The sequence below is a fragment of the Artibeus jamaicensis genome, unplaced genomic scaffold, assembly GCF_021234435.1.
Source record: "Artibeus jamaicensis isolate MK-2021 breed Jamaican fruit bat unplaced genomic scaffold, CSHL_Jam_final contig_525, whole genome shotgun sequence".
Lineage (NCBI taxonomy): Eukaryota > Metazoa > Chordata > Mammalia > Chiroptera > Phyllostomidae > Artibeus > Artibeus jamaicensis.
The window spans coordinates 7,995,782-8,022,674 of NW_026521874.1; the positions used below are offsets into that span (position 1 = coordinate 7,995,782).

The following is a 26,893-nucleotide window of genomic DNA, read 5'->3' on the forward strand; positions in this document are numbered from 1 at the left end:
AATATCAGAGTTATTCAAAACTTTTAAAATGTTTTGAAGGCAATTACCTGAACAGGATTTAAGAACATAATTTTAAGAAGAATATCAGAAAATTAAATCTTAATATAACATCAATTTATTTTCTGAACTCATAATTTCATTCATGTTTGACATTTGGGTAAATAGTGTACTTGCCTTTGAAATGTAACACTGAGCCATAAGTAACTAACACCAAGAGAATCCAACAGACTGACAATGCCCCATGCATTCCTAACGTTCTTTTCACACATAAAAAGATGTAGAACACCCTAAAGATGATAGCTAATTTTCTTTTAAATTGTATTAGTTCAATGCAAGACAGCAAAAAATTGGAAGGATGGAAAAGGCATTTGTAGAAAAAAATTTCCTCTCCCTTTTACTTGTTATCTTGACAAAAGTGTTCACCAGAGAAAATTCTGACAGGATTAAAACATGTGTTAAATCTGGGACTTCAGGCCAAGATGGAGGCATAGGTATTTACACTTTGCTTCCTTGTACAACCAAAAGAAGGACAACAACATTTAAAAAAAAAACAAAAAACAGAACTGACAGAAAATTGAACTGTACGGAAGTCTGACAACCAAGTAGTTAAAGGAAGAAACATTCATCCAGACTGGAAGGAGGGGTGGAGACTGGTAGGAGGGGTGGAGAGGATTCGGAGCAAGGCTGCAGTGCAGCTGGAGAACCGAGGCAGGCAAGGAAGTGGCTGGTGGATCAGGCGGTCCCACATTTGTGTGGGGATAAGCTGGGAGGAACAACTGGGGAACAAGACAAACTGTGCAACCCAGGGTTCCAGTGTGGGGAAACTAAGGCCTCAAAACCTCTGGCTATAAAAACCTGTGGGGGTTGAGGTGGCAGAAGAAACTCCCAGCCTCACAGGAGAGTTCCTTGGAGAGACCAATAAGGTCCTAGAATGTACACAAACTGACCAGTCTAGGAGTCAGCACCAGAAGGGCCCAATTTGCTTGTGGGTAGTAGAGGAAGTGACTGAAAGCTGGCTAAGAATGGAGCAGGTGGCCTTGTTCCCTCTTGGACCTCCCCCACATACAGTAGCATTAAAACGCAGCATAACAGGTTGCCCTGCCCTGGTGAATATCTAAGGCTCCACCCCTTACTACGTAACAGGTGCACTGAGACAAAAGAAAAATTGGCCCAAATGAAAAATATCAAAGCTCCAGAAAAATACATCTAAGTGATGAAGAGATAGTCAACCTATTAAATGCAGAGTTCAAAACACTGTTAATCAGGAAGCTCACAGAATCGGTTGAGTATGGTCACAAAATAGAAAAAAGCGTGAAGGCTATGAAAACTGAAATAAAGGAAAATGTACAGGGAACCAACAGCGAGTGGAAGGAAACCTGGGCTCATATCAACGGCTTGGATCAGAAGGAAGAAATAAACAATAAACCAAAACAGAATGAAGAAACAAGAAATGAGGAGAGGCTTAGGAACCTCTAGGACAATTTTTAAACATTCCAATATTGGAATCATAGGGGTGCCAGAAGGAAAAAAAGAAGAGCATTGAAAACTTATTTGAAAACATAATGAAGGAGAACTTCTCCAATCTGGCAAAGGAAATAGACTTCCAGGAAGACCAGGAAGCTCAGAGAGTCCCAAAGAACTTGGACCTAAGGAGGCACACACCAAAGCACATCATAATTACATTATCCAAGATTAAAGATAAGGAGAGAATCCTAGAAGCAGCAAGAGAAAAGGAGATAGTTACCTACAAAGAAGTTCCTATTAGACTATCAGCTGATTTCTCAAAAGAAACCTTGCAGGCAAGATGGGACTGGAAAGAAGTATTCAAAGTCATGAAAGGCAAGGACCTACATCCAATAATGCAGGGAGGGGAAGGGGTGAGAATGGAAAAAGAAAGTACAGGGAATAACCAGCATAAATGGTAGGTACAAAATAGGCAGGGGGAGATCAAGAATAGTATGGGAAATGGAGAGGCCAAAGAACTTACATGTATGACTCATGAACATGAACTAAGATAGGGGAATGCAAGTGGAAAGGGGGTACAGGGCAGAGGGGAATAAAGGAGAGAAAAAATGGGACAACTGTAATATCATAATCAATACATTTTTTAAATCTTTCATTTCAAAATGACAATAATAAAATAACTTCTATTTTTTAAGATCAGTTTTCTATCCAGAAAAGAACCTTGTTCATTTTCTGAGACTTTATTCTATATGCCAAGTTTTAAATCAAGAACACTACACATAAATGGGCTGGTTGGGGAGAAGGGCAGAGAACTTTTCACCACAACACTATGAGACAGAGTAAAGAACATGTGGTATTCACTTTAACTGCTCAGCACCTGACATCTTCCTTTCACTGATGATTGCCTACTTCATGAATTCTGGTTGGGGTCAAAGATGGCCACCCTAACAAGATCTGAAAATACCGATTCTTTCCTGTATCCTCCTACAATGTGGACAAGGTTATATACACACTACACTTCGCTAGATATTCCTGCACCACACTGCTGACCCTGGACCTGCAGACATGAAAGGGAGAGGAAGGAGAACGATCTTTCGGTGGGCACTGCAAGCACTAGCGTAGGTTCTGTGGCATCTAGTGGTTCTGTAGTGATAGCACTAGTTTCTCGCCAAACCAATTATATGCAGCAATGACCCTTGAAGTGCCAAAAGAGCTCTGTGAACACTCAAAATCCCTTTAATCAACTCCTTTTCTTACGATTTATTCTCCATTATACAAATGAGAAAACTAAGGCTTAAAAATCTTAAACTTGCCCAAGATCACATAACTAAGTTCAGGAATATAGAATGAAACATAACTACTATACTCAGCAGCCAACAGAATTAAATGTATTTTATATCTACTTTTTGAAACAGTAATTATTCCATTAATTAAACTCATCAAGGCAGTTTATTTTCATAGCTGCTGTGACTAGGACTTTCAGATATTCATAAACATGTGCTCAATTGACACGATAAATTCCTTATGTCTAGGTTAAGAGGATTAGTGGCAAAGATGAGATTCAAACCCAAGTTTTCTAACTCTAACACCCGTGGCTCTTTCCATAAAACTGTGCTTCTCCATATGGTTAGTGTTAAGTTAGCCCACCTCATCCCCCTCTTTTACTCTTAGTACTGGCTAGAAAGGCAATTTTCAACACTGAAGTTAAATTACCCTTTGAATCCACCATTTGCTCTTTAAATTAATGTTTTCTAAATAGCTGCAAGTAACCTTTTCAAAAGTTAAACAAAATTAAAATTGCTTCTGCAACTGACTTGTACAGCTCCATGGTAAAGTCAGAGAAAAATCACATAACAGCTTCTTAGGCTAATTTATCTGAGACACTCTCCTCCCAAGGTAAAATTTAAACCAACACTTTATTTGCTTGATATTGAGATTCTTCAGAAAGCATTCTTTGGCATGGGGTAAGGGAGAGTAGTTAATGTAGGCAAAGTTCTATAAATGATGTAAGATGTACTTACTACTTAATTCGCTATCTCCCTTCCAAGTGGACTGAGGAAAACAAAGCAACTCTCAAGAAGTTCATGAGGCCTGCAGGTGCTGGGGCCTGTCTCTATGGAACCTACAATTTCTCAAAGGCACACTGTCTTGGGAGATTGTAGGGACATATTTTAGGACACACTCTTTTTTTGAAAGGCCTTTCTAATTCATTTGATCTTTCAAGTTGCAACTCAAATGTACATTAATTACTTCAGAATATAAAGCTGCAAGCAGACAATCTCTATAGTGCATATTCATAAATCTATTTACATATAACAGAAGATAATTTTTCTAACATTTGTCAACATTATCAGAAAGCACCAAGAGACCAAAGGAGTGGCAAGCATCAACCAACACAAAGAATTTGGACATTCAAACATCCTCCTGCTGTTACGTGGTCTATGACAGCCACACTAAAGCTAAAAAATAAAACTAAGTACCACTACAGCTGCCTATTTTACAAAGAAAAACTATTTTTGGTACTAAAGTGATCTCATTTATATTGTATAAGCTATAATCAGAATATTTTAAAATTGCTGTTATTCAACCTTTTTTAAAATAGTAATCTTCATCATCAAATATTTAAATTGCAAAATACTGTATAAAAATTTTAGCAGAATATGGTATTTTAGAAAGTTTAATTAGCACTAATTATTGCTCAGTGCCCAAATTATTTTTCAAAACAATCTTCACAAACTGTAATACAAAACTATTAACTTTGTAAAGCATGGCTCTTTGCAGAATTAATAAGCTTCTCTAAAAGAAAAACCATATAAAAGTTTCCGGGGGTATCAATATGGCAAAATATCAAACCAGCATATACTTCCATGATTGCATGTTTCCCAGCAGAGACCTTGGAAAGATACACCTTCCAATTGACAAGTGAAACTGATGCACTTCACTTGAAGGGGAAAAATGAGAGGAGGGAGAATGGAATAGGATAGGGAGGAGCATAAAGATTGTGAAACCTTTAAGAAATTCAAGCTCATCCATTTAGAATTCAGGTCACCCTGCCTTACACAGTTTAAAAGTAGAAATACTTTCAAAGAATATGTATTTCCTCTGAGCTATGATACGTATTTCCTTTTAATGTATCATATTGCGGCAACAGCTGAAATGAAGGTCTAGACATCAAAAACACTTCTTACTCCCACCTACTGCTTTTTTACCTCAGGCATCAAAACTAATGAAACCTATTATCCAGAACATTGAGTTCAGTAACCACACTGGCCACTGCAAACATCAGAGGGGGAGGGGCCATTCAGGGTTGACACGCCTTATTCAGCCATTGAAATTACTGAAAATCAAATTTTGTTCCAAACTCCAGAAACACAAATAGATTAAAGAAAGGCACATGAAACACCATTATTTCCCAGTTAGACTTCAGTGACAAACTGCTAAAGATAGAGCAGGTCTGCCACCAATTGGCCCCACTGCCTTTGTTTTCACCTTTATCTACAATATATAAAGCAGACTAGTTTTTAAATGCTGCTTTTAATTATTACATGTACTACCTAAGAATTGCACAACATAGACATAATAAGAAAACATCAATTTATTTCATGGGTGGCACCAAATGAAATTTAAAGATAAATATATAGAGAATTTTTAAGTATCTGCTTTCTTTAAAATGACATACAAAAATTTCAGTAACAAAGTAGCATAATGCTACATTAATTCTAAAATATTAGCATTATACCCATAAAAATCCAATTACATGCAACACTATTGATTGATCACAGTTGTGCCAACATAGATTGGCTTGTAAAATCTATATCTGAAGTCATTAATAACTAAATGGACTTATTACTTATATCAAATTCAACCCACTTAGAGCTCTGGCTTCCTTGAATAGCTTGTGTGTGTAGCATATTTGGTATCACTTATCACATCTACATTGAAAATGGATTTTAACTTTCCCAGTATTAATTAATCAAATGTGAATTAGGAATAGAAGATGTGTATCAAAATGCTCCATTTGTTTTGACCTATTTGCAACTTTAAATGATTATGAACACTAATAATATTCATCAGACAGAAGCAGAGTTGTGATTCAAACCTTAACAGTACAATGTTTTACTTAGGAGTCTGACAGCATGGGTTCTCTGCCAGTTACAGGACAACCGGAATTTTAATGATGGTTTCCACACAGTATTGTAGCAGTTGAGACATGACCCAAGTTAGCATTTCAATGGATCACAGAACTCCATGTAAAGGCACTAAATTTTAAATGGAAGGAAACCATAAAACTAAATTTCTAAATAAATTGAACAAGGCCCTCAAAAGACAAGTGCTACAAAAACAGCCAGGCCACAGTGTTACTTTAATACCTACACAGCGAAAAATAAAACTTGTGTAATGGCTGTTATGACTTTTGAGAACAAAATTTATCCCCATTTGCTACTCCTTTTAAAGATTTTTAAATAGTGATTACTTATTTACCCTATAAAGCTATGAATATACTCTCAATTTTGATATATAATAAGCATAAACAAATAAAGACCTAGAAGAGGAGCCATCAAATTTAAGAGCTTCTTAAGTTGCTGGAACAATTATTTTCCTTTGCCCCTGTGTATTTTCCAGATTTTCTTCGATGAGCATGCATTTCCTTTGCAAGCATACATCACATTGGAAATAGATTTTTTAAAAGGCTATTATTTATTAAACAACTACATGCTTTAAAAAGCAACATGCTCAGAAGTTACAAGAAAGATCACTGCTAGGACAGGAATCACAGGATAAAATTAAATTTACAGAAAGAAAACCAGATTATGTGATTCAGTTAGAACAGTTATACTTAAACCCATGAATACTACAAAATAAACATTTTATAAACTTCCTGTAAGACAATGACTTTCACCAGGATGACTCAACTATTGATTTCAACACTAACACAAATAATCAGTAAAAATTAAAAATATTTCTGCCTACGCTTCAACACAACCTGATTTGAAATATCACACGTGCACGTGCACATGCGCATACACAGCCCCAGACTGCTACTAAAAGTCGGAGAGGCAGGTCCCCAAATTGCCTTTTACACTAACGCTCAAACAGTTGTCTGTTGTCTGTCACTGCTATTACAGTGAGTAATCCTTGCAGCTGTAACTGTTTGAAATGCAGCTGTCTTGTTGGTATTCTCTCCCCAGCCCTACTCATCCAGAATTTCTGTTCTTGCTACAATAATCTTAAAGAGCATTTTACAGAAGGCTTAGCCCTAACCGAGGGCATTCTACTGCGTGACCGAGAGAACATGGAAACACGATTCATTAGACACGCCTGGAGTGATAACAATGGTGTTGCTTCTTGCTGCCTTTCATTTCGTACATCAGTCTGAGACTAATGCATTCTCGTTACACAACAAGTGCATTTATAGACAGGAAAAGCTGTAATCACCTTTGATTAAGAGACAGCATATTTTTCCTATATGAGCCGCCAGTCATACTGACATAATAATTATTTTTTTGACTGCAGGTTAGAATAGAAATGTAGCAAAAATTACAGAGAGGGAGAGAGGAGGAGAGGGAGGCAGGGAGAGAGGGGGAAGGGGGAGGGGGAGAGGGGAGAGAAAGAGAGAGGGGGAGAGAGGGAGAGAGGGAGAGAGAGAGAGAGAGAGAGAGAGAACTACTATGAAGACTCTGTACACAAAGGTTTCTCTAGACCAGACTCAGTGCCAAATCCTCGAGACCTAACGGGTACCTTGGCCTGTATTTTAAGCTAGACAATCTATGGCAATTAGACTAGACCCTTATTAAATAATCCCATTCTATATATCCAATTCTTTGGAGGTAAAAATTACAGAATGCTTTCATCATTTTAACTGTTAATTTTTATTTTTCTTTCCTTTTGCCATAGGACTACAAAATTTGATAGTATTAATCTTTTTTCTTTTTCCATTTTCTTACTTTGACTACAAAATAATTTGTCCCCCTTTTTATAAAATGCTAGGCTAAAACAGAACACCGGCTTTTTATTTTAAATAAAACAGTAATAAAAATGTAATTCTGTTCTTAATTCTGATTAAGAACAGAAATGCAGAATAATTATTCTGTATCAGTCTATCATGTAACCCAACTTCTGTCAATCACTGGGCGTGGCAAAGGATACAGTCTGTAAACATCAAAGCCCTGACTTAAACTGAAAAAATAAAAGTCACAAACCACATCATATTGACAACATGTAGAGTCAATTTTCTTAGGGGTTTTGAAGAGTGAACCACTTCTCCACACACCCACACAGCTTGCAGTCTCCTGTGGGTTCATGCATGCTCACATGTGATACTGGGCAGTTGTTTACGGTGAGTTCAGTAATTGACAGAAAAATAAATATATATTAGCCAGTAACTTAAAGATTACAGTTAAATCAAAACAATGGAAAGTATTTTTCAAGGTTAGCAGACGCCGTATAATTAAACATTTTTAAAAACTGTTAGTCCCTTTTTAAAGTTTTCCATAGCACTACTGTATTTTACACTAAGAATGTGTTACAAACTAGCAAAACATTTGCACATGTGAAATTCTGTTAAAAGAGTAAACAACCAAATAAAAGCAAATAGTAGAAAAAGTTAAGCCTGACTTACAAAACTGTGAGACATAAAATAGCATTTAAAAAAATGGTTATGTAGCACAAACAAGTTTTGGCAAACAGAAAAATGCTTGAGCAATTTCCAGCTATTGAATGTTAAGAGTTTCCTGACCTGTGCTAACACACCAAGTTAAAAACCAGAAAACCTGCAGCCTATCTTTCATGTGTCTGTAAGTGAACCAGTGAGCTAAAATTTGCATTTAATTAAACACAGTGTGTTTTGAAGAGAAGTCAGACGTGTGCCACACTATATCAGAATCACGCATGTTTAAATTTTTATCGTTTGGAAAAAAGTAGAAAGTCTTATTACAGAGGATAATATCTATACAATTTCTACTCTAAAAGTGTCCAGGTCTCCCTATTTTGGGAGTCTTTTTTATTTAATATATTTTATTAACTATATTATTACAGTGGTCCCACTTTTCCCCACCTTTCCCCCCTCTACCCAGTACATGCACCTTCCCTCCAGCAATGCCCCCCCCCCCCCGCTTAGTTCATGTCCATGGGTCATGCATATACGTTCTTTGGCTTCTCCACTTCTTATACTACTTTTAACATCCCCCTGCCTATTTTGTTCCTACCAATTATGCTTTTTAAACCCTGCACCTTTTCCCACATTCCCCCCCCCTACCACTGATAGCCCTCCAAATGATCTCTATACATATGACGACTCTGTTCCTGTTCTGGTTGTTTGCTTTGTTTGATTTTTAGATGCAGTTGTTGATAGTTGTGAATATGTTGCCTTTTTAATGTTCCTGGTTTTGATTTCCTTCTTTTTCTTAAATAAGTCCCCTTAACATTTCATGTAATGAGGGCTTGGTGATGATAAACTCCTTTAGCTGTACCTTGTCTGGGAAGCACTTTAACTACCCTTCCATTCTGACTGATAGCTTTGCCATCATTTAGAGTGATAAAGTGATAGAGTGATCTTGGTTGTAGGTCCTCACTTTTCATCACATTTCCTTCTTGCCAGTCCCTTTCTGCCTGCCAAATTACTTTTGAGAAATCAACTGATACTCTATGGGTACTCCTTTGTACGCATAACTCTATGCTTTTCTCTTGCTGCCTTTAAATTCTCTTCATCTTTTACCACTGGCATTTTAATTATGATGTGTCTTGGTGTAGTCCTCTTTGGGTCCAACTTGTTTGGTACTCCCTGTGCTTCCTGGATGGGTATGTCTATTTCCTTTGACAAATTAGGGAAGTTTTCTTTCATTATTTTTCAGTTAAGTTTTAATGTCTTGCTCTTCCTCTTTTCCATCTGGCATCTCTATGGTTCAGATGTTGGCACATTTGGAGATGCCCCAGGGTCTTCTTATACTATCCTCCTTTTTTTTGAATTCTTGTTTCTTCTTTCTGTTCTGGTTGAATGTTTATTCTTCCTTATGTTTCAAATCACTGATCTGAATCCCAGCTTCTTTCCCTTCACTGTTAGTTCCCTGTAGATTTTTCTTTATTTCACTCAGTGTAACCTTCATTTCTTCTGTTTGGTTGTTGCCATTCTCAAGGAGTTCTCTGAGCACCCTGATCATCAGTGTTTTGAACTCTGCATCTTATGGGTTGGCTATCTGTTTCATTTAGTTCTGTTTTTCTGGGTTTTCTTCTGTTCTTTCATTTGAGCCATATTTCTTTGTCTCCTCAATTTGGCAGCCTCCCTATGTTTGTCTCTGTGTATTAGGTAGAGCTGCTTTGACTCCCTGTAAAAGGCACCTAAAAATTATGTGGGATGGAGCCTTAGGTAGTAGCCAGGGCAACCCACCTCATTGCTTCCTGGCTCTGTGTGAGGGCTGGGGGAGGGCTCACAGAAGGGAATGAGCTGCTGCCTGGCTTCTGGGGGTTTGCCCAGCACTCACCCATTTCCAGTCACTATATCCACTTCCTGTATGTGACTTTCCAGCTGTTGTCCTAGTGCTGAACCTAGTGCTGACATTAGTAATTTTGACTCCTCACCTTGGCCTGCAAGGTCCCATCTGATCTCATGTCAAACTACCGTTTCCACTTCCCACTGGTTTACCAGTTCCAGTGGTACCGGACTTGTTTCCATTTCTCCAACAAAGTGAGCTCAAGGGTTTTGCACTTGTCTCCCCTTGTCTGGCTGGCTTATTCCCAGGTCTCAACTCAAATATCATCTCCTCCCAGAGGCTTTCCCCAACTAAAGTAGCCCATTTCCAGTCACTCATTTTTTAACCAATTGCTTTGTAGCAAATAACCATATAAATTATTCATTTATTTATTACCTGTCTTTTCACACACAGAGAAGAATGTCAACTCCAGATACACAAGGAGATTGTCAGTACTTGCGTGCTTACTATACTGCACACAGAACCTTCCACACAGAAAAAGACTGACAGTGGAACAAAAGGCAACCCACCACCCAAAGACATTTTTACCATTAAACTTTTCAGACAAGAGATTTGTGTATGACATGGCAGCATGGTATAGTATGTGTCTAAGAACTCTGACACTATGTATAACACCGAAATAGACACTTCCATAAAAGACTCAGCTTTTTTCCTACTAATTTTCCTAATTTAAGGAAAGTTGTACACATCCAGAGTTGTGGTTTTTATATTGTTTCCATGGAAACCAAGTAGGGTCATAATTAAAGCACAAAAACATTTCTATAGAAACAAATATAAATAAAAGATGTAATGAAAATAAAATGTTATCTGAACCTATGATAATTAGTAAGGTTAGAATGACTAATGAGAAAAAGTCTTGAGGGGAAAATCAAGAAAATTATATTAAATTAAAAGGCTTTATAATAATGACAATAAACTATCACAAATTAAAGCTATTATTGTCATGAAGTAAGCCTCCTATGAGTTTTATGTGTTAAAGTCAGACAATTCTAAATTATAGAACTTTGATCCCAATAAACAACGCTTTAAAATAGAATTAACTCTCTCTTACCTAAACTGATTCTAGTTATCACTCTATGGCTGTTGCTATTGTTGTCACTATTATTATTATTGATGAGGCCTTTTCATTGAGGCCTTTAATTCACAATGTCCTCTAATTTCTAATGGCTTTCAAGTCTATCCATCAAGTTGAATAATAAAGTTACATAATTATGAAGTAACATTAAGTCGTAATATTCACATTTAACACTGATATACTACTGTATCCAAGCAAATAAAAAGATATAGTAACTGTGTTATTTGTTCCATTCTATTAGGTACAGTTACCCAAAGGTCCAATGTAGTTATCTGAAGCCACATCTACAAACGGGCCTAGGGAAACCTTTTATTGGGGTGGGGGGATTGAGGGAGCCAAGGGAAAATATGAAAAAAAAAGTAGAAAAATACTGTAGAATCATTTCTGTGTAGGCTTTATCAACTTTCTACGATTTTCTTTCTGGATAATTAGCTTCACTATCATTATTCTCAATTATCTCTGGCCTATTCATGGACATCTACTTTTTGTGATTCTTTCTCAAAAAATTAAAAAAATAAATTTTTAATCAAGTGTAACTTAAATATATGAGAATCAGTGATAATTCTTCATTTGAGAGGCAGTATTTAAAAGATGTAGATTTATGTATTTGAGGATAACCCAAATATTATATATACTCTGTATTAGATTACTAAAAATCCTGTTTTCACCAGCAATGCTTAAAAATGAAAGTAAATGGAGAAGAAAAACAAACACTGGCTTTTTTTAGACCGACTAAGCAACTATTCACTATTCATATTCATTTTGTATCCTTCAGTCTGGAAAAAGCGAGGTCCCTTCTTTCAATTAGTCGTACACTGTCCTCTTTAATTTTTTCTCTAACCATTTCACCCTTTTGAAGGTGAACTTAAGTAAGACATAATTCACAAACCCTGGCTGGTGTAGCTCAGAGGATTGAGCACGGGCCTGCGAACCACACGATTGAGGTTCGATTCCCAGTCAGGTCACATGCCTGGGTTGCAGGCCAGTTCCCAGCAGGGGACTCACGAGAGGCAACCATACACTGATATTTTTCTCCTCTTCCTCTTTAAAGATAAATAAATAAAATCTTTAAAAAAAATACACAGACAGTAATTTGGAAGTGGAGTTCTGCCTCCCCAAATGAGACATTATGCCTTGCCAAGGGGGAAACTCTGTATAAATAAGACCATTCGCAATACAGGAAGCATCATCTCTTGCCCATTCACCTCCCAGGTAGTCACCAAAACTTCAAAGCACCAGAGCACAGCATCAATGCTTTTGCCTATGTGATCTCAGAGACTCTAAGTGATCTCGGTATCATTACATCTATGACTTTCCAGGAAACAAATGGGTTTCTTAAACTAACAAGTAACAGTCTAAGCACTGCTTATAAACTATGAAAATCAGAGCCTCCTTCTTTGAAGGTGATCACACTGTACATGTTAAAGAAAAAAACTAAAAACTCTTTGCCATACTAAAGTAACATAAAAATGTTTCATACTTGCCTCACTATAATTTGGGTGAAGAACAACTATTTTAAAAATAAAACTCCCCAGATTGTGTAGTTTCAATTTTCCACTGCTCATTTCAATGACAATCTGACCAAGAATTTCCCGGTGGGGCGGGGAGATGATATTCTGAAACCTCATTCTCAGAAAAGTAAATATCTTTGATAACATGTCCAGTTTTTCTGAAAATATTAATGAAAAGGTAATGACAGCATAAACTGAAAGGCAGTTTTAGAAATGAGCAAGTCAATCTCATCAAAAGGCCAGAAAGGACTTTCTGGAAAGAATGATAAGCATCTTGGAATCTCACTACTTTTCTCACACTGAGCTTCAATCTGCAGCCGTTTCCCTCTGAGCCAATGCACTTGATGGGTGTGATAACAGATGGATCATTGTATCTGCCAACTTCCTGTGATGTACTGTATGAGGACCGATAATTTAGTAACTACAGAAGTCCTACAACAGACAATGCAAGCAATCCTGGCATTTGGTAAGTAGCTGCATACAGTCCTTTGACAGTCTATAAGTGTTAAATATATGGATTACTGTACAAGGTAAGCTCTCTGCAAGTATCTATGTCATTGTAAAAAAAAAAAAAAAAGACAAATGTAAAACTGCCAACCTAAGAACTGAATAGAAAAATGAAGGAACATGTATCTTATGTTTAAAGTGGCATTTTTCCCTTAAAACACATGAAGAATATATACTGCTCAAAGGTAGTATTAGAGTTTTATAACCAGATTAACTAGAAATACCCAGATACACAGAAAAAGTATCAATTGTGGGCTTGGTTTTCAGATTTCATAACTTGGGTAACATTAACATTTTGGGTGAAAAAATTCTCTGTTGTAGGGGGGGATGGACTTGGGTATTATAGGATGTTGAACCACATCTCCAGCTCACCCATTAGATACTAGGAGAAGCCTACCCTGAGTACTGACAGCCAAAAATGTATGCAAATATTGCCAAATGTCCCTAGAGGACAAAATCTCCCCCTGCTCCCCATTCCCCTCTTAGGTACCCAGTTGAGGGCCACTGGAGAAGATAATCTAGAACTGTTATTTCTTCAATTCTAATACTTATTTTGGAGGAGACAGAGAGAATATAAGGGAATGATTATTTATGGAAAGTATACACAAAATAATCTAACATTATCTAGAGTGTGGACCAGCTAAGCACATATCATTGGGAAGAGAAGGCCATCTAAAGACTCAGAATTAGGAAGGCAACTTCCATTAACATAAGAAGTGTGCTTCATTCTCTCTGCAAGACAAAAAAAATTCCCACTTCTGCTACAATACAGTGTACAAATGGTACTGATGAAACTTCACGAATCATAATCGAATAAACTGCATTATGCTGGGCACTGATTTACAGAATTGTCAACTTTAAAGGATGCTTAGAAATAAAACATTCTAGGTTTTAGTTTCTGGTTTTAAAAAAATCTTATTTATGTACATACATATAGAAGTGTGTGTGCATGTACATATACTCAGAATCCCAATGTAATCAATCACCTTTTAGAAATATCAGCACCAGGGACTTCCGCCAAGATGGAAACGTAGGTGGAGGAACCACCTTGCCTCTGTGTACAACCAAATCTAAGAACAACTATTTTTAACAGCAGTCACAACCAAGCCACACGGAAAATCGACAATACGGAGTCCAAAGGACAACTAGATACTCAGCTGGACCGGTATGAGGAGCGAAGCCAGCAGCGGAACAGGTTAGCAAGAAAAAATTCCCGGGCGGTGCGCGGTGAGCGCGCGAGCAGCCGAAAGCGCTGATCGAGAGCGAGCTAGCTACGGGAGCGTACAAGGAAGAGGCGCAGCGGGCTGTCTGCAGTCGGTCGCGCACCTGCGTGTGGAGAAACCAGTGAGAAGGGAAGCCTGCTAGGGGCAGCAGGCTCGCACAACTCCGATCGGATAAACAAGCCTGAGGCATGTGGTGTGACTGAGGCGGGCTGGGCTAGCGGAGAGGACCGCCATTGCTCCCTCTCTGACCACGCCCCCACACACAGCGTCACAAACCAGCGACCTGGGTCTCCCCGTCCTGGTAAACAACTAAGGCTTCGCTCTGCTTACGTAACAGCACGAATAGACCAAAAATGGCTCTAGGACAACTCAGAGCCCCAGAACCGATAGATCTAAGCGATGAAGAAATAGCCAGTCTTTCAGATGCACAGTTCAAAACACTGGTTATCAGGATCCTTACAGAACTGGTTGATTTTAGTCACAAATTAGAGAAACATATGGAAGCTAAACTAATTGAAATGAAGGGAAATACACAGGAAACCAATAGTAATGGAAAGAAAATTGGGACTCAAACCAAGGGAGTGGACCAGAAGGAAGAAAAAAAATGATCAAATAGAAAAAAATGAAGAAATAAGAATTCAGAAAAATGAAGAGAAGCTTAGGAACCTCCAGGACATCTTTAAATGTTCCAACATCCGAATTATAGGGGTACCAGAAGGGGGAAAGGCACAGCCACCAGTGGAAAACTTATTTGAACAAATAATAAAGGAGAATTTCCCCAAGCTGGCAAAGGAAATAGACTTCCAAGAAATCCAGGAAGCTCAGAGAGTCCCAAAAAAGTTGGACCCAAGAAGGGACACACCAAGGCACATCATCATTACATTAGCCAAGATTAAAATGAAGGAGAGAATCCTAGAAGCAGCAAGAGAGAAGGGGACAGTCACCTACAAAGGAGTCCCCATCAGACTGTCAGCTGATTTCTCAAAAGAGACCTTACAGGCAAGAAGGGGCTGGAAAGAGGTATTCCAAGTCATGAAAACCAAAGATCTACAACCAAGATTGCTCTACCCAGCAAAGCTTTCATTTAGAATGGAAGGACAGATAAAGTGCTTCTCAGATAAGACCAAATTCAAGGAGTTCATCATCACCAAGCCCTTATTATATGAAATGTTAAAGGGACTTACCTAAGAAAAAGAAGATAAAAAAGATGAACAGTGAAAGGACAGCAAACTCACAGTTATTAAGAACCACACCTAAAACAAAAGCAAACTAAGAGGACAGCTAGATCAGGAGCAGAACCATAGAAATGAAGATCTCATGGAGGGTTAGCAACAGGGGAGTGGGAGGAGGGGAAGGGGGGAGAAGGTACAGAAAATAAGTAGCATAGACAGTAGATAGAAAATAGATAGGGGGGAGGGTAAGAATAGCAGGGGAAATACAGAATCTACAGAATTTGAGACACGTGTTCATGAACTAAAGGGGGAAATGGTGGGGGAGGGGTATGCAGGGTGGAGGGGAATGGAGAGGGGGAATAGAGCAAATGTAATGGCATAATCAATAAAAAAAGTTAAAAAAAAAAAGAAATATCAGCACCAAATTAAGTATGGCCATGTTATTTTACTTGAACATCTCTGGAATCTGCCAGATTTACTCAAGTTACTGAGAAGAGCATTAGACTGTCATTTTTGCAGCAACTCTAATGTAATGGCATTCTCTTAGTATAAAGCACAAAGTCTCTTTTAAAATATTGTTTCAGGACACTACACAATATTAACACTTGGAATAAAAGTCTTATAATAAAATTAAGTATGCTATTTGTACATAGAAATGTGGTTCTCTTTCTGCTCATTTCCTTCTGCCTGCTCCTTCTACAATTTCACTACTTGCCAATCCTGACCTACAAGGTGGATGAGAAAGGGAGGAGGGGGCAGGGACTGACTGGGAGAAATGAATTTAATGTTACTTGCTGCACCATATAGATTCTGCAATTATGGAAAACTGTAACTAAAAATTCTTGAAAGCCATCAGTAACTCTGGTTTACTAATGATGATATAGGCATAAAAATCAATGAATCCTTGGTAATTTGACAGAAGCAACATAGTAAAGGGACAAAATCTCCAAATAGCAGGGGTCATTATCACAGCTTAACAAAACCAGAACTACTTCCAGCAAGCCCTACGATGGTTTTTCTTCTTCCCACACCTCTCTCTCTTCTTTACTATGTGAGTAGCCTTTGTTTTCAAATTTCCAAAATGCATTCATAAAACATAGTACTTTACCCTGTGACACTAACCTAGTCAGTCAACATGGCCTCGACTAGAATCCAAAATTAAGCCTCCCCCTCCTCCCTGCCTGCAGGACTCCTAGTGCAAAGGCTCAATCTGAATAAGAGTAGAAACAGGAGCTCCAAACAATACGGGACTGCCTATGTATGGAAAGGAGCTAGAATCCCCACATGTTAGCTAAGCTAATACTACAACTCATGCTCTGCTCAATAAACTGGCCTTAGCAGGCTCTGGGCCCATGGAGACTCATCTGAGGTCTCTGGACATAGACAGACAAGCCCTCAAGGCTGCAGCTCCCCCAGTTTGACACAATTTCCCAAAGATGGCTGCCACACCCTATCCCATCCTACATGATCTTTCTATATTGTGATGTCCCCCTTCCTCTCAAGTGGTAGTGTCTATGCCCCCTCCCCTGTTTAGGTGGCTCTATGGAACTGCCTCAACAAACAAAATTTGATCAAAGTGACACTATTCCAGACTTCAGGTCCAAAGCTTCAGATACTGACAGTCTCCACATCTTGCCTCTTGGAAGGCTCATTTTTGGAATGCAACCACTGAGCTGGAGAGGCCCCCATCATCATATGGTTGTTCTGGCCAACTGTCTCAGCTGAGGTCCCAGCCAACAGCCAGCATCAACCACTAGCTATGTGAGTAAAAACAGCTCCAGAGGATATCTGGCCCTAGCCATAGAGTCACTCCCCAGTTTGGGATTCTTTCCAGAGAAGCCCTTATACATCCTGCAGCAGAAACTGGTAGTCCCTCCTTGCTGCTCTGTCTGAGGTTCGAGCCCAGAGTCTATGGGCATGAAAAAAAAATCAGTTTTTGCCACTAAGTAACTCACCCAGTATACCCACTGTCCCAGGCAGAAAAGATTCAGTACCTCAGTCACAAAAACAAAAACATTAAATCACTTCATACTAATTTTGCTGTAATACAATCTGAATGATTTCTTATTGGGTAATAAATCATTCAGATTAACCAATAATCAATCATTAAGAAAGAACTGATATAGTAACAATAAAAAAGACTGAATTTTAAAGTCATATGATTTTATTACTAAATACAATATAAACAAAAATAGAGATTCAGTGAAACATTTAATTTCTAATTTACAACATTAAATATCAATATAGAAAATTTTATGAGAAATATTATAACATAATAGAAAAGATACTAGGATGATGGTCTCAGCTCTAACAAAAACTGGATATGCGGCTTTAATTCAAATATTTATTCATTCTGTATTTATTGTCTATGATGAGCTAGGCACTACTCTAGGGCTTAAAAATTAGCAGTGAAGGGAGTATGTGCCTATTTTCATAAAAATTTCATCTTAATCGAGAGAGGCAGATACAAAACAATTTTATTTTATAAAATTATTCCAGTTCATGTGAAATGTTACTAAGACAAGAAAACTATTGCTACAAAGGTCAGTGAAGGGAGGATTGTGATGTTACTTCATACAACATGATATGGCAGTTTTAAAACATAACCCTGAATTTTCTGACACTCCTTCCATTAAGAGATAGGGTCAGTATCCCTTCCCCTTGAAGCTAGGATTGATTTGTAATTGGGTCAATCAGTGCATGGGATGAAAGTGAACTCATATAAGCTCTAAAGTTAAGTTAAAAAAGTCATGCAGCATCCACCTAGTTCACTGGAACACCTTCTCTAAAAGTCCCACTGTATTAAGTCTGACGACCCTGTGGCCACTATGCTGAAGAGACGTCCCAGCAATGTACGGGGACTCCATTCAGCAGTCCCCGCTCAGCCCAGCCCTCAGGACATCCCAACCTTTAATTCAGACGGATGAGTAAATAAGCCTCCAGGTGATTCTAGCACTCAGCCATTCCAATTGTTCCAGCTGCCCCAGCTAAGGCTTCAGAAATCATGGTTCAGAGACAGACCATATCTGTGAGAATAAAATGCTCATCATTTACACCAAATTTGGGGTGATTTTGTTACACAGCAATAGATATTTGAAGTAAGTGATAACAGGAAGACCATGACAAGGAGTAGCATTTGTTCTGAGACCTAATGCTATCAAACTGCCAAACTCAAGAGGATGCAAGAGAAAAGCTGTCCAAAAAGGGAGAACAGCAAGTACAAATCCTTAAAGAAGAAACTGGGAGGTATGAGCTAAGTCAATCAGAAGGCTGAAGCAAGATGATGCAGAGTTTTGTATGCCTAGATGATTTACTTAGAAATTATTTTTACTGTATAAAGAAGCCACTGTAATGCTATAATTAGGACTGTTTTCAAAGTATTGGCTGCTGTGTGTTTCTTGATGTTAAATGAGGTAACAGAACTAAATGTTACAATCCTTCAAATCTACAATGCAAAGACTTGGTGTTTCTCAAATAGAGTCTCTAGAAAATCCTGCCACTCTTCACATTTATCCATATTTTTAAAAACTAAGTAATCTTCTGAAATTAGAGCTTATTTGGATTCATCCAAATGACCTCATAACCAAATGCCACCACAAATTCCAGTGTGCATGCACTATGTATGTATTTCCCCTACAGATTTAGTATATATGAGATAAATTCACACCAAATGAGGGCCAAATGAAGCTACAGTAAACTGTGGGAAGGAAAGTTTTACAGCAGTTCTAACAGGAGGAAATGATGGAAGAACTGAGTCACCACACCATCCACAGTAGAACAGGCAAGCCAAAATTAAACAGATCTGTTTCAAAGCAGACAGGACCAAATTCTTGTTATGAGCCCAAAGTTACGTTCAAGTATATATCAGGTAGCATAAAATGCTATGTTGTAAATCTGTATTTTTATTGCTTATACAGTTGTGATATATTTAACCCATAAAATTGTTTCAGTTTTGTAATTATTTGTGTTGTAAGCATAAGGCATTTATTCCAAATCAGTAGTGGCCGATCATGTCTCTAAAATGTGTATGTAATAAAATGCTTTCATTAGCAACAGTGAATACAAACTGGTGACTTTCACATCATACGATATTAACACATTATATGTACATTTCCATCAACATTTTATTTTCCTGAGTAAACTTAAGATCCCAACTGACCTATATCAATTATTTTCAGTTAGCACAAACAGAGATAACTGAGGTAAATAACCAAAAGTAAATTAATGTGAAACGATTCTTTATTTTAAGGAATAGTCTTCACCTTCCAACTTTGGTGAAATCTTTTTCACTTTTCAAAGTCTAGTTCAAGTACCATCTCTACATATGAATATCCCAATCTATTTGAGCCCAAATTCCTTGGAGCACCTATGAACTCCCAGACATTATCTACCCTGTTCCCAGGCAGGCTGCCTAACATTGTTAGCTATGTTGTGCATTCTGGTCACCAAAATGGCTGATGATGAGATGACAATGGTGATGGTGGTGGCAGTGCGATGATGACAATGGCAGCAGCTATCATTTACCTAGTGATACTTTAAGTTCCAAGCACAAAACTCACTCTCCATAATAATCTCCATTTTACAGATACGGAGGTGAGAGGTTTTATGGAATTTTTTCAAGGTCACAGAGCTAACAAATGAGCTACATATTCAAAAACCCTGGTCTGTTTTTGTAACACAAGTGTTAATCAAAACATGGGCCTTTGGAAACTACAGAATCACAGGGGGTATAAAAAACTACATAGAAATTCTCATGTATGCCAAATTACATTAAAATCTCAAGGAGATGGAATTAAGAATCTACTGACCAGCTCTTCAAGTATATTCATATCTGAAGGTTGAGAAATACTCTGTACCTAATGCTATTCTGCCTCCATCTAGACTATACTTTTTGAAAATATGAAAATCTTATACAAAGCTCCTCTTTACCAAAAGAATACAGGACTGCCCTGGCTGGTGTGGCTCGGTGGATTGAGTGTGGGCTTGAGAGCCAAGGGATTGTGGTTCGGTTCCCGGTCGGGGCACATGCCTGGGTTGTGGGACAATTCCCTGTGAAGGACGCATGAGAGGCAACCATACATTGATATTTCTCTCCCTCTCCCTCTGAAGATAAATACATAAAATCTTTAAGAAAATACAGTATTATACCTTACAAAATAGTAAGAGCTTAATGTACTGCCCTTTTATAATGATATAAATAAAAATAAAAAAATTTTAGTTACTCCACAAAATCAATTTTATAAAACAAAGTCCCCATTCTATATGTATTTACAGCCAAGACTTAAAAAACAATGATATTTCCATGGTTTTCAAGGGTTTTTTATATACACACATCAGAGTTTGTTGATGTTGTTAGGGACACAGCCTGGAGGGCAGGATACAGAATAGGGTGGTAATAACATGGAAGGCTGGAAGGAAAAAGTAATAGAGAAAGTGACAGAACCAAAGACCTCTTGGGTGGTCCCTGAAATTCTCAATGCTCTATTCTGCATGAGAAGCAGAGGCCAAGCTGGAATGCTCCCAAAGCTACAGTGTCTCTTACTGATTCCATCGAGCTCTAGAGTTTTATGATTTGGTAAGGTGAGTGGTGAGTTAAGTTGCTGTCTTTCCATACCAGACATTTGTCTCTGGCCATAAGGATAAATCTGGGGAAACTCAATTAACACATATCTGAACATTGGTCAAGTCAAAATTCCTTTAAAAAAACATCTGCCATACTGTGACCTAACAGAAAATTGTAAGCAAAGGTTACAGGCTGGCAGTGAAAGGTGTGAAAGCTTTATTCTGTAGCATTTCTTTGTTCTGTTTCATTTAACTATAGTTCAAGGTGTTTCAAGATAACTAAAATCTCTGCCTTAGGATTTTTTAGTACCTAAATTAAAAGGAAAGTACTTGTGTTGTCAAATCAAACCACCTTTAAATGCCTATTTGACTGAAAACTGCTGAAATCCAGAGCAATTAACACCTTCAGTTAAAGAAAACACCACAAAACCAGAATACCATTGAAGAATATTTTTGCGTTTTCTGATTACCTTAGTTGTAACAAAGATATATATATAAAAAAAAAAAAAAGGATATAGATGAGACACAGGCTCTTCACCAAAAAACAAAAAGCCCAGAAATGCAATGACATGCCAAGTCTCCATGCTGCTACCTGAAGGCCCTCTGAATCAAGAACATCATAGAACATGTTTCTCAAATTCTAACTATGCCAACATTTCAAAGTTTGAAGAAAGGGAACTGTCTATAGTGCCCAGTATCTTAGTGATTGTATAAACTAAAAAATAAAGCAGATAGTGATTCAATGAAGATTAACAAAAACTTGGTAGGTTTTCCAAATTACACTCAGCAGGAAATAATGTATCACAATGCAGATTCTCCATTATTTGAAAGAAGGATATCACAATCCCCACAGAAAATACTGCTTTTCGGTGGTTAGTATTATAATCCCACCAAGGGGGTCCCGGTTTGTAACAGTTTGTCATTTGAAGTCGAAGCTAAAATGTTTTGTTACACTTACCTTTTCCTAAAAAAAGATAAATGACTATTCTACAGTTACCATAAAATGTTACTTTGTTTAATATCTTCTCAATCTGACTTAAGACTCCTTAAGGGTAGAGACATGTCTTTTATCTCTTTTATTTCATACAGTACCCAGCACAAGATAATACCCTTGTTGTGTATTTAATAGACGAATAGATGGATGTGAACTGTTCCAGTTTCCAAAGATGACAGAACCTTTAAAACAATTTTTATAACTCAGCCAGGAACAAAATTATCATGAAAAGAAAAAGCTGCACGAAGTGAACAAAAAGCACATTGCCTTCCCTTTCCTAGCGTGCTCTATCCTCCTTACCCTACTTTTATTTCCTGCACGCATTTATCACCATCTGACATACTGTATATTTATATGTGCTCGTCTGTCTCCTCACCCCTTCCCCCACTAGCATGTACGCTTAATAAAGGCAAAGATTTGCTTGCTTTGTTCGAAAGCTACATCCGCAGAACACTCCCTGGGATACAGTAAACATTCACTAAGTATCTGTTAAATCCATCTTCAGAGTTCATTAATGATGTTCTTTTTTTTTAAAGCATCATCTATTTAGAGCCCTAGTTTTATATTAACAAATGATTACAGAAGTCTCACAGATATATATGCATGTAAACAAAAATCATTTCATCCCTCATGAAATGCAGGTGCCTGGAGAAGGGCATGTTTGAGGTAGCAAGCCATCACGGTTGCATTTAATCACAAAAAAAAGAACCCAGAAAAGCAGACAATCACTAAAACTGGTCTGGAACCATAATCTTCAATAACAAGTGGTCATCACTAAAGTACATGTGCAGCAGTAAAGATCCGAACTCAGCACTGACTGGGAAAAATAGTACTAACACTATTCCTGCAACATCTTAATTTATTTTGGCTAGGTTTCTACCCAGTGTTATTCTTATGCAGCAAAAAAGGGGTGGGGGAGGTGTTAAAATGATACAGTCATCACATTTTAATCTAATTGCTTTTTAAGTGTTTATCTACCTTGTTCAACTCTCTAAGTTCCTTATCTTGGGGATCTGTATCTGTTATCCTGTTTGCTTCCTTCTGCTACTAAGTATTTCATTATTTGCTTACTTTTTTTAAACCTGTCCTCTAGCAGTCAGAACATAATTGTAAGGGCAGAGAGACGAAGGGGCTGAACACAACAAATAAACATTTGTTGAACTGAAGTCAATACCCAGATCAAGAAACCAGTAAAATTAATCTTCAACCTACAACCTTATTGCTAGATAATTCAATTATCACATTAAATATCCATACCAGAAACCTAATATGAAGGCAATTAAAAAAGCCTCAATTAATCTGTTAACATTCTGTTTCAAATTAATATTCAAACTATGCATAACCAGTTATTGTAATTATACAAATGAGTGGCTATAAACATTAGGTGGCAGTAGCAGTACACAGCATTAAAATCCTGAAATGGATTTTTTATATACTCATATATAGAAATCTGATCTGTAAGTGGAATTACACAAATAGTCTAAAAATAAAATGGGCAAAATGAACTGAAAATATAACAAAACATAACAGTAACGATCTCTTTGTATCCAGATTTTCCCAATGATTTCTATAATAAAATAATTAAGCAATATCAAAAAAGCGCTGGCAATTTCTACAAATGTAGTCAAACTTTTGCTTTATACTTGCTCTCTCACATACCACACATCCAAGTTGCCAGCTCCTACCTTAAAATGTTACTATTTACCATCCTCACCGCTCCCACCACCACCAGGGTTTGCCCGGATATTACAACAGCTTCCCTCGTTCTGTGCCTTCCTTTCCCCTTCCTATCCCCAACACAGTCTACTGTCCACACAATGAAGTTCAATCACCTCATTCCTCTGTTCAGAACCCTTCAATGGCTTCCCAACTCAAAGAAAGGTTCTATGGCCTTCAACACCCTCTGTGAACTGCCCCCAACATACCCTACTCCAAATTCACCCCACTCTTCCCCACGCTCATTCTACCCCAGACACAGTCCATCACCAATCAGGTCAACAAGCGCTCTCCACCGCAAGGGCCTTTGCATTTGCTGTTCTCTTTCTGATATGATCTTCTGAAAAAGAGCCACTGACATGGTTTTCCCCATATCTTCTTCAGGTCTCTGCTCAAATGCCACCTTGACCAGTGACTTTTTCTATGCCCACTCCATTTAAAACAGCAACCATACTCCTCCTTCACTGCTTCATGTTTTCCCATGACACTAAGGAGAATGTGACATACTTAATTTTATGTGTTTACTCCTTTCCTGGAACTTAAAGTCCACAACAACCAACATTTTAGTATGTTTTCTTCACTTTTTTAATTCCCAGTGCCTGGTAAGTGGTGGCAATTAAATAGTTGTCAGTAAATGACTCCTATTATCAAACAAGCACACAGCAATAGTTTCATAGCTGTTTCTTGCTCTAGATAAAAGGCTACATTAAAAGTTCAAGACTACTATTGATTTATTTACTATTTTTTAAGTTCAAGTATACACAATTCATGTGTGCATATATATAAAAATAAAGTGACACTTTTACAACAGATATATTTTAAAGCAATGTGAGTTGAAGTCAAATGTGTTGCAATGGCCATATTGTTAGAATTATATATTTTAAAAATTAGAACTATTTTTAGTGTCTTTACATATCAGAATTGCAAACAGTCAAGCTCTTCCTTATACTGAGATTAGGCAGGTGAATTCACAACTGCCTATTGTATTTTATCTTATTTATCAACAAGCTTTGTGGGTTCAGGCTCTGATGGCTTCAAAGTGAAAAAGAATTACAGGTTTGCTCCCCGCCAAGTGACTCCACAATCACTGTTGATTGCTTAATTCTGAACTACATGAGTAGCTAACCACTGATTATGAAATGCCCAGATTCATCTTATTTTCTTTACTGTTTACACACTGTAGAATGAACGTTTGGGCAAGCGATAGAAATACCAAAGAACCTCAAGAAACAGAGGCAAAATAGAACACGCCTCTAAAATGCTCACTGTCCTTTGTCTGGAGGATGGATACTATGACTAACCTCCTAGAAAGCGACTTTGAAAGCATCTAATGTAAACACATATGTGAAAAAGGCACCACTGTCACTTCTTAATTGTAAAATGTGACAAGAGCATTTCATTCGCATAGCACATTTGTACACGTTCCAAAGAAAAACTCATAAAATTGGTTGAAAAAGGTTCTTGTTTTTGTTTTTCTTTGTATTGTTTTGTTGTTGTTCTTGGGGGAGATACAGAGCATGAAGAAAAATTTTAGAATTTACCAATGCTAAGTATGTTTCTGCCTTCCTCAGTGTCAAACTAAATGAGGCCATGTGCTACTCTTGACACACCAATGTACACAAAAAGTTATCATGCCACAGTTGATGCATATGACAAATGAAATACAACACAAAATTACTTCTTGGTCACAAATTAACTAAAACGAAAAAACGATCACCAGAGTTCTGGAAAGTTAGGCACATTCTTACTTCTTTAAAGTTGGCTTAGAAAGATCTCAATTACAAATGGGTTATGTTCCAAAATTTTATTTGTAAATCACTGATTAGAATTCAAAACTTTTTTCTACAGAAACAACACTGACTACATCAGTTAGGTTCCCAGCTTGTCCATAACAGCTGATATTACCTTAATTTACACTTCCGCTTGGGAACTGACTCACCTCCATTATTCTCGGAGACCCCCTTCTTCTAAAATGTTTCAATTAAATTGTGCATTAATTGATTTTGTGGTCTAAGCTACATATATAACCACCATGCGTGCTATATATTGCTATGAAAATAAGCAAACAAATTGCAGGGCAAGGCAAGAAAGAAAAGAAATCAAAAATTCTTTTCTTCATGTCTCAGTAAAGGACTAGACCAGGGGTGTCCAACCTTCTGGCATCTCTGGGCCACAATGGAAGAAGAAAAGTTGTCTTGGGTCACATATTAAATACACAAACACTAGTGAAAACTGATGGATAGCAAAAGGTTTCAAGTAAATTTACAATTTTGTGTTGGGCCACATTCATACCCATCCTGGACCTTGATCGTGTTCACTGTTCATGTTCCTAAATGGGACATAAAGTTGCAAATACTAAATCATGTAAAATGAGCGTACAAAACCTATTTCCAAGAAAATCATCGCAATTTGTACCTTTATAAAAACAGAAGACCACACACCTACAAACACCTCCTTCAAATTCCCAATTATGTAGCCGATGCTACAGAACTTAAATAAAAGCCAGGTGGAGACACAGAGCCACAGGCTAGGCACACGTGCAGCTCATCTTTTCTGGCCTTTTCCTTTGCCCCTGGGTTCTACACGCCACACACAAGAAAGGGCCCTGAATGAGCTGAGCAATTCTTGCTATTCTACTGTCCCAAAGGTTTTTAACTCATCATTTGAAAGTACTCATACCATTACTCCATTTAAATTAATGTTTGACAATAAATTTTCCTGATTCCTAAATCAAATTCAGAATCAGCAAGACCACATCCTGATCTAGGGTGAGAGAGCAAAGTTGGTGCTCAAGTACTCCTGAAAATCCCCCTATTTACTGCCCTCTACTGCCCAAAAGAGCTCAGCTCCCAATATCCAACACTAAGAATGATTTTAAATACCATTTCTGAGATTCTGGGTGATTCCAACACTGAGTTTGGTCTGAGGATCTTTATCCCAAATCTGTTTTCACATATACACACAAAAATCCTTTAATGAAAAGACCTTCCCCAAAACATGGTATTTTTGCTTAAAGCATTTTTAATATGTATTCTTTATGTTAATGGTTAAGCAATTTGGCTCACATAACTTACCTACTGTACTTTTCATTATGGATTCACTATGAATGAATGGTCTCTTACTATTCCAACTACTTCACGTAGAGATGTTTAAGGATTAACTGAGATGATATCTAAATGTACA

The 26,893-nt window shown here is 37.5% G+C and overlaps 1 protein-coding gene across 3 annotated transcripts in view; it reads right to left on the bottom strand.

The window, feature by feature from the left end:
* Positions 1-26,893, bottom strand: part of MED13L (mediator complex subunit 13L) — a 262,154-nt gene that overhangs the window by 126,611 nt on the left and 108,650 nt on the right. The window lies entirely within an intron of this gene.